General features: G+C 36.3%; 1 long non-coding RNA gene across 1 annotated transcript in view; it reads left to right on the top strand.

Moving 5' to 3' along the window:
* Positions 1 to 8906: 8906 nt before the first annotated feature.
* Positions 8907 to 12151, top strand: part of LOC121467975 — a 158304-nt gene continuing 155059 nt past the window's right edge. The window contains exon 1 of the long non-coding RNA XR_005977987.1: positions 8907 to 9063. This is a non-coding gene — a long non-coding RNA (uncharacterized LOC121467975). The remainder of the gene's footprint in view (positions 9064 to 12151) is intronic.

The raw sequence follows: 12151 nt of genomic DNA, 5'->3' as shown, positions 1-12151 counted from the left end.
CTTTTGCCGGCATTTTTAGCCACAGCCCAGAGATCCTGGCAAATCAAACGCACACGCCCAAGGGGAAATGTTTGAACTTCGAAAGCGAGCTAATTCTCTAGAGAATGCCAACGGTTACGGTCGTTGAGCTGCAGGAAATACTCGAAGTTAAGAGATGTTTCCGTACAATTATTAAATGTTTTTAAATACCTCGTTTATAGTTAAGTAATTTCATTCATTCATAACTCTAAAGTTATAAAACAAAGTAGTAAATCGAAACATTTTGTACTCAATTTGAATATTTTTCGCTTTAAGTTTCATTCATTGCAATTTTTAATTAATTTGAAGATGAAACTATAAAATAAACTTTATATTTGACTTTTTTTGGAATTGATTTTAATATCTGAAAATTTAATGTTAATGTAAACTATATTTAACTTAAATAATATGTCATTTAATATACATTGTTTTAAATATTATGATTTAATATTAAATTTTTTTGTATACTGATTTTCTGCATTTTTGGCTTTGTATGAAGATAAATTGAGTAGTTCTGACTAATAATTCTCGTTGGGTGTGTGCTGTTTCCAGAGGATCGTCGGCCACTTCAAAGCCTGGGCCCCGAACTTTTGTGAAAAATTCTCGGACGGCTCTCGTGCCTCCATCCCCGCGAATCCAAACGAAATATTAAGCGGGATCCTTTCGTTCGGCGACTTTCTGAATGAGCGACAGCTGGCGCAACACCTTGTTTTTGGTCACAAAAAAAAAAAAAAAAAAAAACAAAAACTAAACTAAAAATGTAAAACCCACGCACAATTTGACAGATCCTTGGGATTTGAATGTAATCCTTAAACACGGGGACAACTCTTTCGTATCTCGGCATCTGTAAACCGATCTATCTAAAAGCGGCGATCGCAGCTACTTAGCTTCTCGGCTTAGGTTCTCGTAGATCCTCTAGCCTCTACTTTACTTGCCAAATGCGGAGGATCCTTTCTTACGTCTCCCTCAAGCCAAAGGACAATTGTCTGCTTCCGCCAACTCAGAAAAGAGGATGCACCTTCGTGTTTATCAACGTCTCAAGATCTCCGGCGAAATAAAGAAATATATTCGGATATATAGGTGGGGGAGAGATGGGGAAATCATTGGGAATCGGGATGGCCTGCGTAATATTTGGCAACCCAATTACTTTGTTTGCTTAGCCGACAAACGGTTTGTGTGTGTGCCGAGGATTGAGAGTTTTCTGACGGCAACAATAGGGGCACACAGCCTTGAGCTATTATCCTGCAGGATCGCTAACGAAATTCACGTTTTGCGCAATCGAAACAATTGTTTTCTCTCAGGGGCGCGAGTGCAGTTTGAAAATCTCAATGCAGACAGGCAGATGAGCGCTGATAAAAAAATACAGACACACACACACACACAAAAACAAAACGAAAACAAAACAATACTGAAGATGGGTAACCGAAACAAAAATAAAGGATATCAAAATCCTCGGAGTGCACCGAACTGCGTCCGGATTTCGTTGATTCGAGACCGATTCGCTTGATTTGAATGGATTGCACCCTGCGCTCTCCTTTGTGTTTTTATATTTTTTTTTTTGTATTTTATAGTTTGTATTTCGAATACCATGTGCCACGAACATATCAGCAATTTGGGTTAATTCCCAGGGGGGCGAAAAAAAAAGAACCGTGTCAAAAGTGAACGTAGCTCGGGGAATTTTGAACTTATTATATATAAGCCTATATGAAGTGCGCCATTTTGGAATGTAACATTTTTAATTGGCTTCGCTTTTCATATTTAAATTATTTTTGAAAGAATTGTAAGACTTATTAAAGTGGCATACAGTAAAATATAATTATCTGTTTAGATAAAATGTATATAATAAATTTACAAAAAATCGCACTTATTGTGCTTGAATTTATTACTATTTATATGTAAAATTGATAAAAGAAAAGTAAAAATGGTTTAAGGATCTTTGGCATATTATTTTTTAGTATTCTAATTATATCTTAAAGCTTAAGCAATCAAAGTTTACAACATAATTTTATTTTCGGTTTTTGTAGCTCATTATACACAATTTGTAATGAGCTTTAGTCAATAATGAGTTCTTAAAAGTCTGCTTACTTATTTGATTTGTTATTCATATTTTTCCAAAAAGAATTATTTGTCAAGTGAGTAAATAACTTATAAACAATGGCTTTCAAATTTGTTGAATTCAGTGCCACAATTTTTATATTTTGCCATGCTACTTTTGTTTGTTCCATTATTTTTTAATATAATTATTATTAATTCAATAAAAGCACATTGAGAATGGGTTTTTCCAAACCCCGCCCCAGCTGTTATTGTTATTTACATAAAAGAAACCATATTTAATGCAGAAAAATCCACCTAATTAAGAGGGGAAATGCCTTTGTTCAGCTGACCGAAGAACTGTGGTATGTACTTTCAATTGTTCGCACTCCAAGTGAATTCCCCCAGAGATTTCAAGTGCCGTTTTTCGCCGGAAAATTCGCGTCACCATGGTAAACTTTTCCAATCCAGGGGGACTCCCCATCTTCTGCTCCTTCTTTTTCACCTGACTGACGACGACGTGTATGGAAAATCTCATTAAACGAAATCCGATGACCCACCAATATAGACCGCCGCATCAACTTTATTTACGTCCTTTTCAGTTCAAAGGGAAAACCCCACCGAAACATAAAAAAAGAAAAGAAAAAACCCGGGAAAAGCCAAGCCGTTTCCATTGCTCTTATATCTTTTTTGTCCGATTTTCCACCGCGTTTTTCTTTTCTTTTTTTGGTTGTTTTTTTTTTTTTGGGAAGAAGGGCAGGAGATTTTCCTGGGCAGTGGGAAATGGAAAATGGGAAATGGGGGGAAAAGTCAGGAGGCCTTTTTGGGTTGTCATAGCAACGCAGCTAACGCGTCACTTTACGTGTCGAATTCGGGTGTTGGCAGCCATATTTGCTCTTATAGCGCTTTACTTTGCCTCGCTTTTTGCGGACCGGAACGGAACGGAGCGTAACCCTCCCTTGTATATGATTTATATATATATATATTTATATATACCAACCCTCTGCACACACACAGAGGGCTGTAAATGCTGGCTTTGCCGGTCCAACATACATACATATAAACGCGCCCTGTGTCTGGGGTGGCCAAGGACCACCCCTTCCCGGTCCCATTCCGCTCCTGCAGTCCACGCCCCTGCTTCATTGGGCCCGCTTTTTGGCCACCACGGCCATGGAGGCCATGGAATTCGAAACACTGCGGAAGTGGCTCCTGAATTTCCAAAAAATTCAAAATATCTTCGGACTGCAGATCTATAAATTGATTACATTCCCAGATCGTAAATTGGACAGGTTTCATAAAAATTCCCTGTTTAAAGTTTTTTCTATAATTAATATAACCTATACAATCATGATTTAACAATCGATATAGGTATAAATATTTACAGGTACCAAACCTTTAGATTTATTACTTTCAAATCTTAGAATGGCTTTTATATTGAAACTGAAACTATTCAAGTTATATTAAAAATTCAAACACAGCTTTATAAACCTAAAATAAATTTTTAAAAAAGAAATACAGCTTCTATTTTAGAATCAATTAGATAAATGGATTGCAAATAAACTTAAATTTACTTCACATTTTCTAATTAAGCTTTATACTTTCAAAATATAATATTATAAAAATCGAATATTCCAATATATTTTTGCCCGATTCTATGGTTACTCCAGTTAATAATTAAAAGCTGTTGGGAATTTCAGTTATTTGTAGTAGATCAAAATATTATATCTACAATAAATTAAGAAAATAATAAACCTCAATTGGCTATAATTTTAAGTTTTTGTATTGCATTGATATACGTTTTGAAAATATAATCGATTGTAAATTTAATAGTTAAAATATTATTATTACACTAAAATGTTATGTTACGTTTGATAAATATACATTTGTAAATTAAAATGAAATGTTATTTTGGTATTTTAGTATTTTTTTTAAATCATTATCTTTAATTTGCGAATTTGAAGAGTTTTTGTTGGCTACTATATTTTGCATAGAATATTCTGCCTGTGCACGTGGGCTCCGTCGGTAAGTCGCTCTTTTTTCGTTGTCCTGTCATCTGGTGTCCTTCCACATCGTCCTGCGTCTGTTGCTCCTGCTGCTCCACCGCCGGGATACTTCAGGTGTTGTTGTGTTCACCTGTCTGCTCCCCTTGTGAAGCATATTTTTTTTGCCGGACTTGTACATAGGATGGGCCTTATGTACGGCTGCTGGATGCTTTTGGGGTGGTGGCAATGGGATCCTGGCTGGATGCTGGATGTCCTTGCTGTCCTTGCTGTCCTTGCTGTCCTGCATGTCCTCGCAGAGATGGCAGTTGTCCTGGAACAACGACAGGCGAATACGCACACCCGCCCCCACATATTTCGCTTTCTATCTATTTTTGTTTGCCCTTGCCCGCTCCATTTTCTGTTTGCTCGCTGGTTTCCTTTTTTATTTTCCTCGGGGTTTCGGTTCCAGATAGCATTTTTTTTTTTTTTTGATAAACCAAACTTGGGACTATTTCCGCAGCGGGAAAACCGTCCAACTAAGCGGTAAATTCGGTTTTTTTCGGGAACTGAGATAATCTTTAAAGGACATCTGAGAGAACAAGCTTTTTCATTTCTATGTTGTTATTTTTGGTTTGGAAATTATCTGCAAAGTAATGTTAACAATGGTTAGGCTACATTTTATTACATTAAATTAAATAAAGTAAATATTTCGAAAAATATAGTTTACATTTGCTCACAATAAATAAGTAATGCAATAAATCCTTAAATGATATTTTCCATTTATTGATAATTCATTTCACATTCACACTAAGTTAGAGATTTGTTTTTTTTTTTGTAATTTTGAAAAATATCTTCTTTATACTTTTTTTAAGTAAAGAAAACTAATCTTTAGTAAGAGAAAATGAAAAAAATATCATTATATGGAAAGATTTAAAAAAAATGTTTACATCAATTTAAAATTTAAAATGATAGTAAATTTGTTTCATTACTTTTAGTGTATACAATTATATATATATATACAATTATATATATATATATAAAATTCTTATGTTCTTTTATAAGGTTTAAACGTTTCTTTCTGGTCAAGAAATTTAACGCATTATTGTATTATTGATTTTCTTATATTGAAAAAGTTAAGAATTGTCACCTTTATTTTCACTCTACGTTTTCGATTGTCCTGTGTCGCCAAGCCCGAATTGCAATTTTCTAGTGATTCTTAATCATGCTTTTGATCCCTCTTCCGTTGGCCATTAAACAGTTTCCGTTGGGGACGCCACATCAAGCGCCAATTTGCACAGCTTGTCAGCCGCAAGGACAAATGTGGCCAAGAGTCCACCATTAACCACCCATGCACCCACCACCCACCACAAGGCTAATCAGCATTGCATTTGACTTTTCCGCTTCGTTGATGTGGTTTTAATAAAGTGCAAAATGTCATTCGGGGCTGGATAGAAAATAAAAAAAAGACCGCAATGTCGAGATGATAAGGTGCAGCAAGTAGAAATCTTTTGTTTTGGCTGCCACTCGAGGAAATGAGACCGTCGAGGTCGAGGATTGCCAAAGGGGATGGGGAGAGGGAGGGGGCGTTTTCAAGGGGATCAGAAGGGGCCACAAACACCCATTCCATGCCATTCCATTCCATTCCATCCACCCAACAAACATCAATGGCACTCACACATTTCTAGTGACTAAACCGCACTCTCAGTCCTGTTTTTATTTCTTTCTTTCTTTGTTTTTTTTTTTTTTTTTTTTGCATACCTCTGAGAAAATTTCTGAAAGTAAGTATAGGTGGTCTTATAGCTAACTATAACCAATTTATAAGTCTATAGAACGAAAAATAAATTAAGCAAAACGCTACTTAGCCTGAAAAATTAAATTTTAAAGAAGAATTCTGAAACAATTTTGGAAAGAAATTTACAAACCTTTTAATATTTGAGACTCCACAGAATGATTTTAGGCAAAAATTTATTTATTTATTTTCTAAGCTATATATATAACTTTAAACCAATTTTGGTAAGCTAAAAATCATTATATACCTAAGGTGTAAATTTAACGATCCATAGTGACAAACATTTCCGTTGGTTTTGTTAAAAATTAGACAAAAAAAATAATAAATATAAATCAAAACTTTTAAGAAAGACGATGGTAAGGCTAGTGTTTGGAGGAATATTTTTATTTCTTAAAATTAATGAAGTGTTTAATGTTTAGAAAATAAACCTTTTGCTCCAGGGCATTAAAAGTGTCTTCTATCACTGAAAGTGTGTACATTTCTTGACTGCTTGGTGCCGGTGCCCCTCTATTTTAGCATTCCCCGTTCCTTTTTTGTGTGCAGCCAACCGCAATTCGTCATATTGGCACATGTCCTTTGAAAGGATAACCCCTGGCACCATGCCCCCTCCGCCCACTTACACTTGTGGGTGGTGCTCTTGTTGTTGCTGTAATTATGTGGCTTGACTGCACCAGCAAAAGCTAAAGAATATGTGCAAAAAAAAAGGACCGTATGGGCAGGCCACGCCCCCCAGAACATATCCTAACGCCCCCTATTCATACACGTACATACATCAACTTGACAGTTATTAAGCTAACGACGTTGAAAGGCTTTTTGTCACAGAGCATCCGCATGCAAAAGGATGATGATGATGATGATGATAGTACACTCGAACATAAATTGGTGATACCAACCTAAAACCATAAGAAAGATATTCCTTTAAACCTACAAAAAATAAATATATTTTTAAGAACTAAAACTCCTTTCTTTAAGATCGGAAAACAAGTTCTAAGCATAAAATAAACTTCCTCAGCAAGGCTGCATTTGATTATTGAACAAGTTTTGTTTATTTTTTTCCATTAGATCCTTAAAGAAAGATAAGAGTTCAAATATAATATGACGAGCTAGTTTTCTTAAGAATCTAAAGACACCTATCAAAAAGTTAAGATTTTACTTTGAAATTAAATTAAATTGAATATCTTTTATTCAATTTTATAAATGCCCTTCAAGAAACAATATAATTTACTCTCTTTACAATTATTTGAATAGGTTACTAATCCTATATGACAATTGTTTACTCAAATCTTAAATGTTACTTATAATTTCTGTTTTCTTAAAGTAACGTTAAAAATATGATGAGTTCTATTTTTAAATTGTTAAACAATATAACACATTTTATATATATTTTCATATAACTTCAAAGACGTTACATTCTGTTCTCTATTTCTAATTATGCATATTGCTACAAAAGTGCCTCGGCCACGCCCTTCTTAAGCCAAAACCCCCCACAGTCGCCGTATAGAAAGCCAAAAAGAGAAATAAAAAAAAAGGAGAAAACCTACCATCGGCACTCGAGTCGTGCAAATCCAAACGGAAATATGCGCAAATTAAGCCGTTTGTTATTTACGGAAATTATAAAACGCGTCAAGTGCGCCAAAGCCAAAGCCAAAGCTAAAGCTAAAGCCAAGTCAACCCCACCTGAATCAGATGCTCATACATCTCGTACCCCCAATTTCCAGAGTTTCCTATGCCATGGCAAAAGCACCAATACCCCCACCTTCATTTTTGGCTCATTACAAATCTGAGGCAGCAACCCTTGGTAGACGGCTAAAAAGGCAAATGGCGGTTCCAACAACAAAACAACAACAGCAACAACAACAACGACAACAACTGATGATGATGACGACAACAAATAAATAAAACAGCCGACAAAACCATGCCCCCTTTTACCCACCGCCCCCATGAATATAAGGCAACTGGTGGCCCAGTCAATGCAAGAAAATGTCATGAATGCGATTTGTTGACAGACCTAAAAAGGGGGTAAAATATGGCTCATAGATGGGTGAATTCGGGGGTGGGGGTGAAAGAGCGATGGTGAATGGGGAGTATAAAAAGGGGGATAAGAAGGGTATTGCAAATGGGAGGCAGAAAAGACCCACTTGAAAGCATGTGAATGACTGGGGGAGGCCTCTATAGAGTGACTCCCGGCTAAGATGGCTGCCGTTCACCATGGGCGGGGGGGCAAAGGGGGCATGAAGGAATGGAGGGGCACTGGGGGCGTAAGCACTCAGCGCTCGTCACTACGCCACTCGTACTTGAGCGGCAATGCAGCGCCATGCAACTTTTACAAGCTTCAATACCTAGACGAGGCCATCATAAACATCCCAACATCCCAACATCCAAACATCCCCCACAATCCCATCAAATTCAAGCACCGTGTCCCAAAATGATCTTAGATGAATAATCTTTAGGTATTATAGGTTTTATGAGCAGCACAGAAATATAAAGGCATTTTCTTCTTTATAATAAATAACATAATTAATAATTCGTACCATGTTGATAAGTAATATCTTAGTTTAAAATATTTAAGTCTTCAGATTGTTTAAATTTGTAAAATCATTAAATAGATAATTATCTCACCACTAATTATGTTGAATACTTAGTTAAATTTGTAATTTTTAGTTTTATACAAGCCTTTTTAATTCAGTGCTGCCTGTGCCTACGCCTACATACAGTGGGCGCGAAAAAAATTACGTACATTTTATATAAAATTTCAGTGTAAGGTATACTTAAACTGCTTTCACTCACCGTATGTATGCTCTCATAGCCCATTTGTTTGTGTAAGCAAAGCTTTTGAAGCCAACAGCATACATAATTACACAAACAATTTTACACTTTCTTCTTTACACAAAAAATTCGCTACTGATAAGAAAACGAGCAAGCCAAAAACAGTTTCATTCATAAGTTCATGTGATTCTCTTTAATGGTAATTAACTAGATTAGTGCACACACTGCCATGTTGTTAACTCTCCACAAAAAATATTCACACTGCAATATCTCCAATCGATAATCTCTCTCTTTACAGTTGTTAAACTGATTTCCAAAGAAGAACTACAAGCTTGAGGAATACTTATGGCAAACTTAAGCGAGTGAGAAGATCTATACGAAATTATAACGGAATGTGAATCATGTTTTCCTGGAGTTATTGGCTTTAAAAAACTACAAGAAATCTTTAAAGGAATAGGATAAAATGGAGCCAAAAAGGTAAGTCCATTGCACGCTTTATTTTTTTTGTATAATTGAGTGTTTGCATTTATTATAATGAGTGATTTTCAAAGAACACCTTTACAACAAAGATAACTAAGTGAAGGGCAAATCAATATTCATGTGTGCATCCATATCATTATTTTGCCAAGTTGCTTATGTTTTTCGGGAGCTATTATCGTTTGAAAAATTACAACAAAATATTAGTGACTAAAAGTCTTGGAAAGTCTTTCTGTTGCATAACTAAATACTAGTTTTTATATTTTCCAATAAGTTTTTGATGTTTTCATGCCAGTGTGCGTATTTCAGTTGGGCTTGGGCCCCCAGACCCCTTCGCAGCCCCCCTCACCGACCCATTAGGAGCACCCTTGGCAGTCTCTTCTTGACTTGTGTTTGACTTGCATTTAGCGCAGACTACCATCCGATTGCTATGCCGATTCAAACAGCCTGGCATTTCATCATATTTGCAGATTGACTCCCCCCTTTCCCTTTAACTTTCCCTTTCCCTTCCCCTTCGCTGCTACTCCTTTGCGCCTTCTGGAGGTCCTGTATCCTGTGTCCTGTATCCTGTATCTTTGGCGGTGCATGCAAATGCCATGTTGATTTGATTTTGCCAATAAAGTAAGCTGTCACAGTCAGCACTTTTGCAGACCCGCAGTCGAGGCCCATGCCCAAGCCAACTGGCATTGGCTTTTGTTGTTTCGGATCCTGGAACCAGGATCAAGACCAGGTCCCTTGGTCCTCGCCAGGCTTATTGTTGACTTCAGGCTCGTCGTCGTTTTCCGTCAGATCTTCCCCGCCCCCCCCGTCTTCATTCCCGCCCCCCCCCGTCCCGATTTTCCCCATTTGCGGCTGATTATGGCGCAATTTTCTAAGTGCTGCGGCGCAAAAATCTCCAACGGCAAAGGATAGAATGAGTGGGGTCAGGATAAGGACATTCTGCTCAATAGCCAAACAGCAATATTCTGTGCGCATGCACTGTTGTAGAAAACTCTAAAATATAAACAATAAATAAAGATAAAACTATTATTATTTTGTTTAGAAAATACTAATAGTTACGAAAAATAAGATGTTAAAATCTTCACATTTCTAACAATAAATTTTGAGAACCTATTAATCATTAGAATCTCTTTAAAAAATGTGAGATCCTTGGAATTATGTAAACATTTAAAACGTTTAATTTATATTAATATAATTAATTATAAATATATTAAATTCCTGTTGTGTCTTTGTAAATATAAGATGAAGATTGGCAAGCTCCTTAAAAACGAATTCTTAAGTCGGCAAGCCAAGTCAAGCAATTAGAAATGATGGTATAATTTTTGTTATAATATATATAAGTGGGAGTTTTGTTGCTAGTTTTTTTTTTATGTAAACATTTAAAACGTTTAATTTATATTAATATAATTAATTATAAATATATTAAATTCCTGTTGTGTCTTTGTAAATATAAGATGAAGATTGGCAAGCTCCTTAAAAACGAATTCTTAAGTCGGCAAGCCAAGTCAAGCAATTAGAAATGATGGTATAATTTTTGTTATAATATATATAAGTGGGAGTTTTGTTGCTATTTTTCTTCAGTGTATCCTTGCTTTTGCTGCTGTTCCTGCTATTTGAGCGTCACTAATTGGGCGCTGGCTAAAGTTGCAAATAGTTTGTCCCTGTCTCGATTGCGGTCCATGATCCTGCACCACCCACGCCCCTTTTTGCACCACCCACGCCCCCTTTTGCCCCCATTGTACAGCATCAACTGGACAATGGGCAGCTCATTAGGGGCAAAACTGGAGACATTCGAGACGCTCGGGAGTCGTTTTTAGTGGGCAAACAAGCCCGGAGATTTGGTCTCAGGATACAGATGGATAAAGGGAGTGGATTGCCAAAGGAAAATGGGGGTTAAGTTCTGCGATGACCGGACACAAAATAAAATGCAACTCGAGTACCAATTATATCGTAGATATCGATGCAATGCACAATATTTTGTATACAAATTCTAGTAATTTTTTTCGTTTCTACTTGGGCTTGAAACTCAGTCTGTGTTGCTCTATTAACATTAAATAGTATCGGAATATACACATATTCTTTGGATTGAGCCATTTGTGCAGCCTTTATGTTATGTGCCAAATTCCAAAATACTTCAGAATACCCCAACTAGTCGAGCAAAGTCCATTTTACCAAATGCAGATTAAAATATTCATTTCATAGGGAGTAAGAATTACTTTTCAATAATTTCCTGTGTTTATCTTATAATTAATGGGCAAAAGCATAAGCAAATCGATTTGCAGCATTGATAGAATAAAACAAAACTTAAAATGAGTTGCAATATCTGTTTCATACATACTTAAATTGTAATAACTTAGTTTTATCATAACAAAATCACCAAAATAAAATTAAGTTTATGTTGACTAGCGATTAAGACTTTTAATTTGATGAACTCCATTTGTTAATTTGTATAGATAATTTTTTGCCATTTTATAAATGTTATTATTGTAAGAAAATCTCTTTCTTTTTAACTTTTAGTTTAACAAACTCACTTTAAGCTATGCCTATTTCGTTAAGGCTATGAAAAGGTATTTATTATCTTAATATTTAAACACCGCTTGACTTTTATCTATTCTTTTTATGCCATTAAAATAAAATATAGCTTTTAGCTTGCTAAGAAACCTTCAAATTAAATTCCAATGCCATTGCCAACTGAGAGCTAAAGGTTAAAGGCATAAATTTCATTTGAATTAACAGACGCACGGCAGCGAGGCGATTATGACATGTATAAATAAGGCGTTGCCCACTTCACCGCCCACTTTCTGCCCCCTTTGTGGGGCCAAACAACCCACACTCCCAAGGACATCGCATCCTGTTAGAAAGCCAGTCGGAGTTTGCCAGTCGAGTCAGCCAGGAAGTGGCATCAAATATTGATGGCGCCTCTTTTAAAATTTGTCTTAAGCACCGGAAATACAAATGCTTCTCCGCCCTTCGTCGCTTCGTCCTATGCCCTCCGCCGGAATATTGTGGGTCCGGTTCCTGTCCGGCGGAATATATACATTCAATATGCATGAGCCGAGAGAGTGCGGACTGTACTACACGCAGGTAC

This window comes from Drosophila elegans, unplaced genomic scaffold (genome assembly GCF_018152505.1).
Source record: "Drosophila elegans isolate 14027-0461.03 unplaced genomic scaffold, ASM1815250v1 contig_149, whole genome shotgun sequence".
Taxonomy (NCBI): domain Eukaryota; kingdom Metazoa; phylum Arthropoda; class Insecta; order Diptera; family Drosophilidae; genus Drosophila; species Drosophila elegans.
Note: the sequence above shows the minus strand (reverse complement) of the source record. Positions and strands in the feature narration are given on the sequence as shown.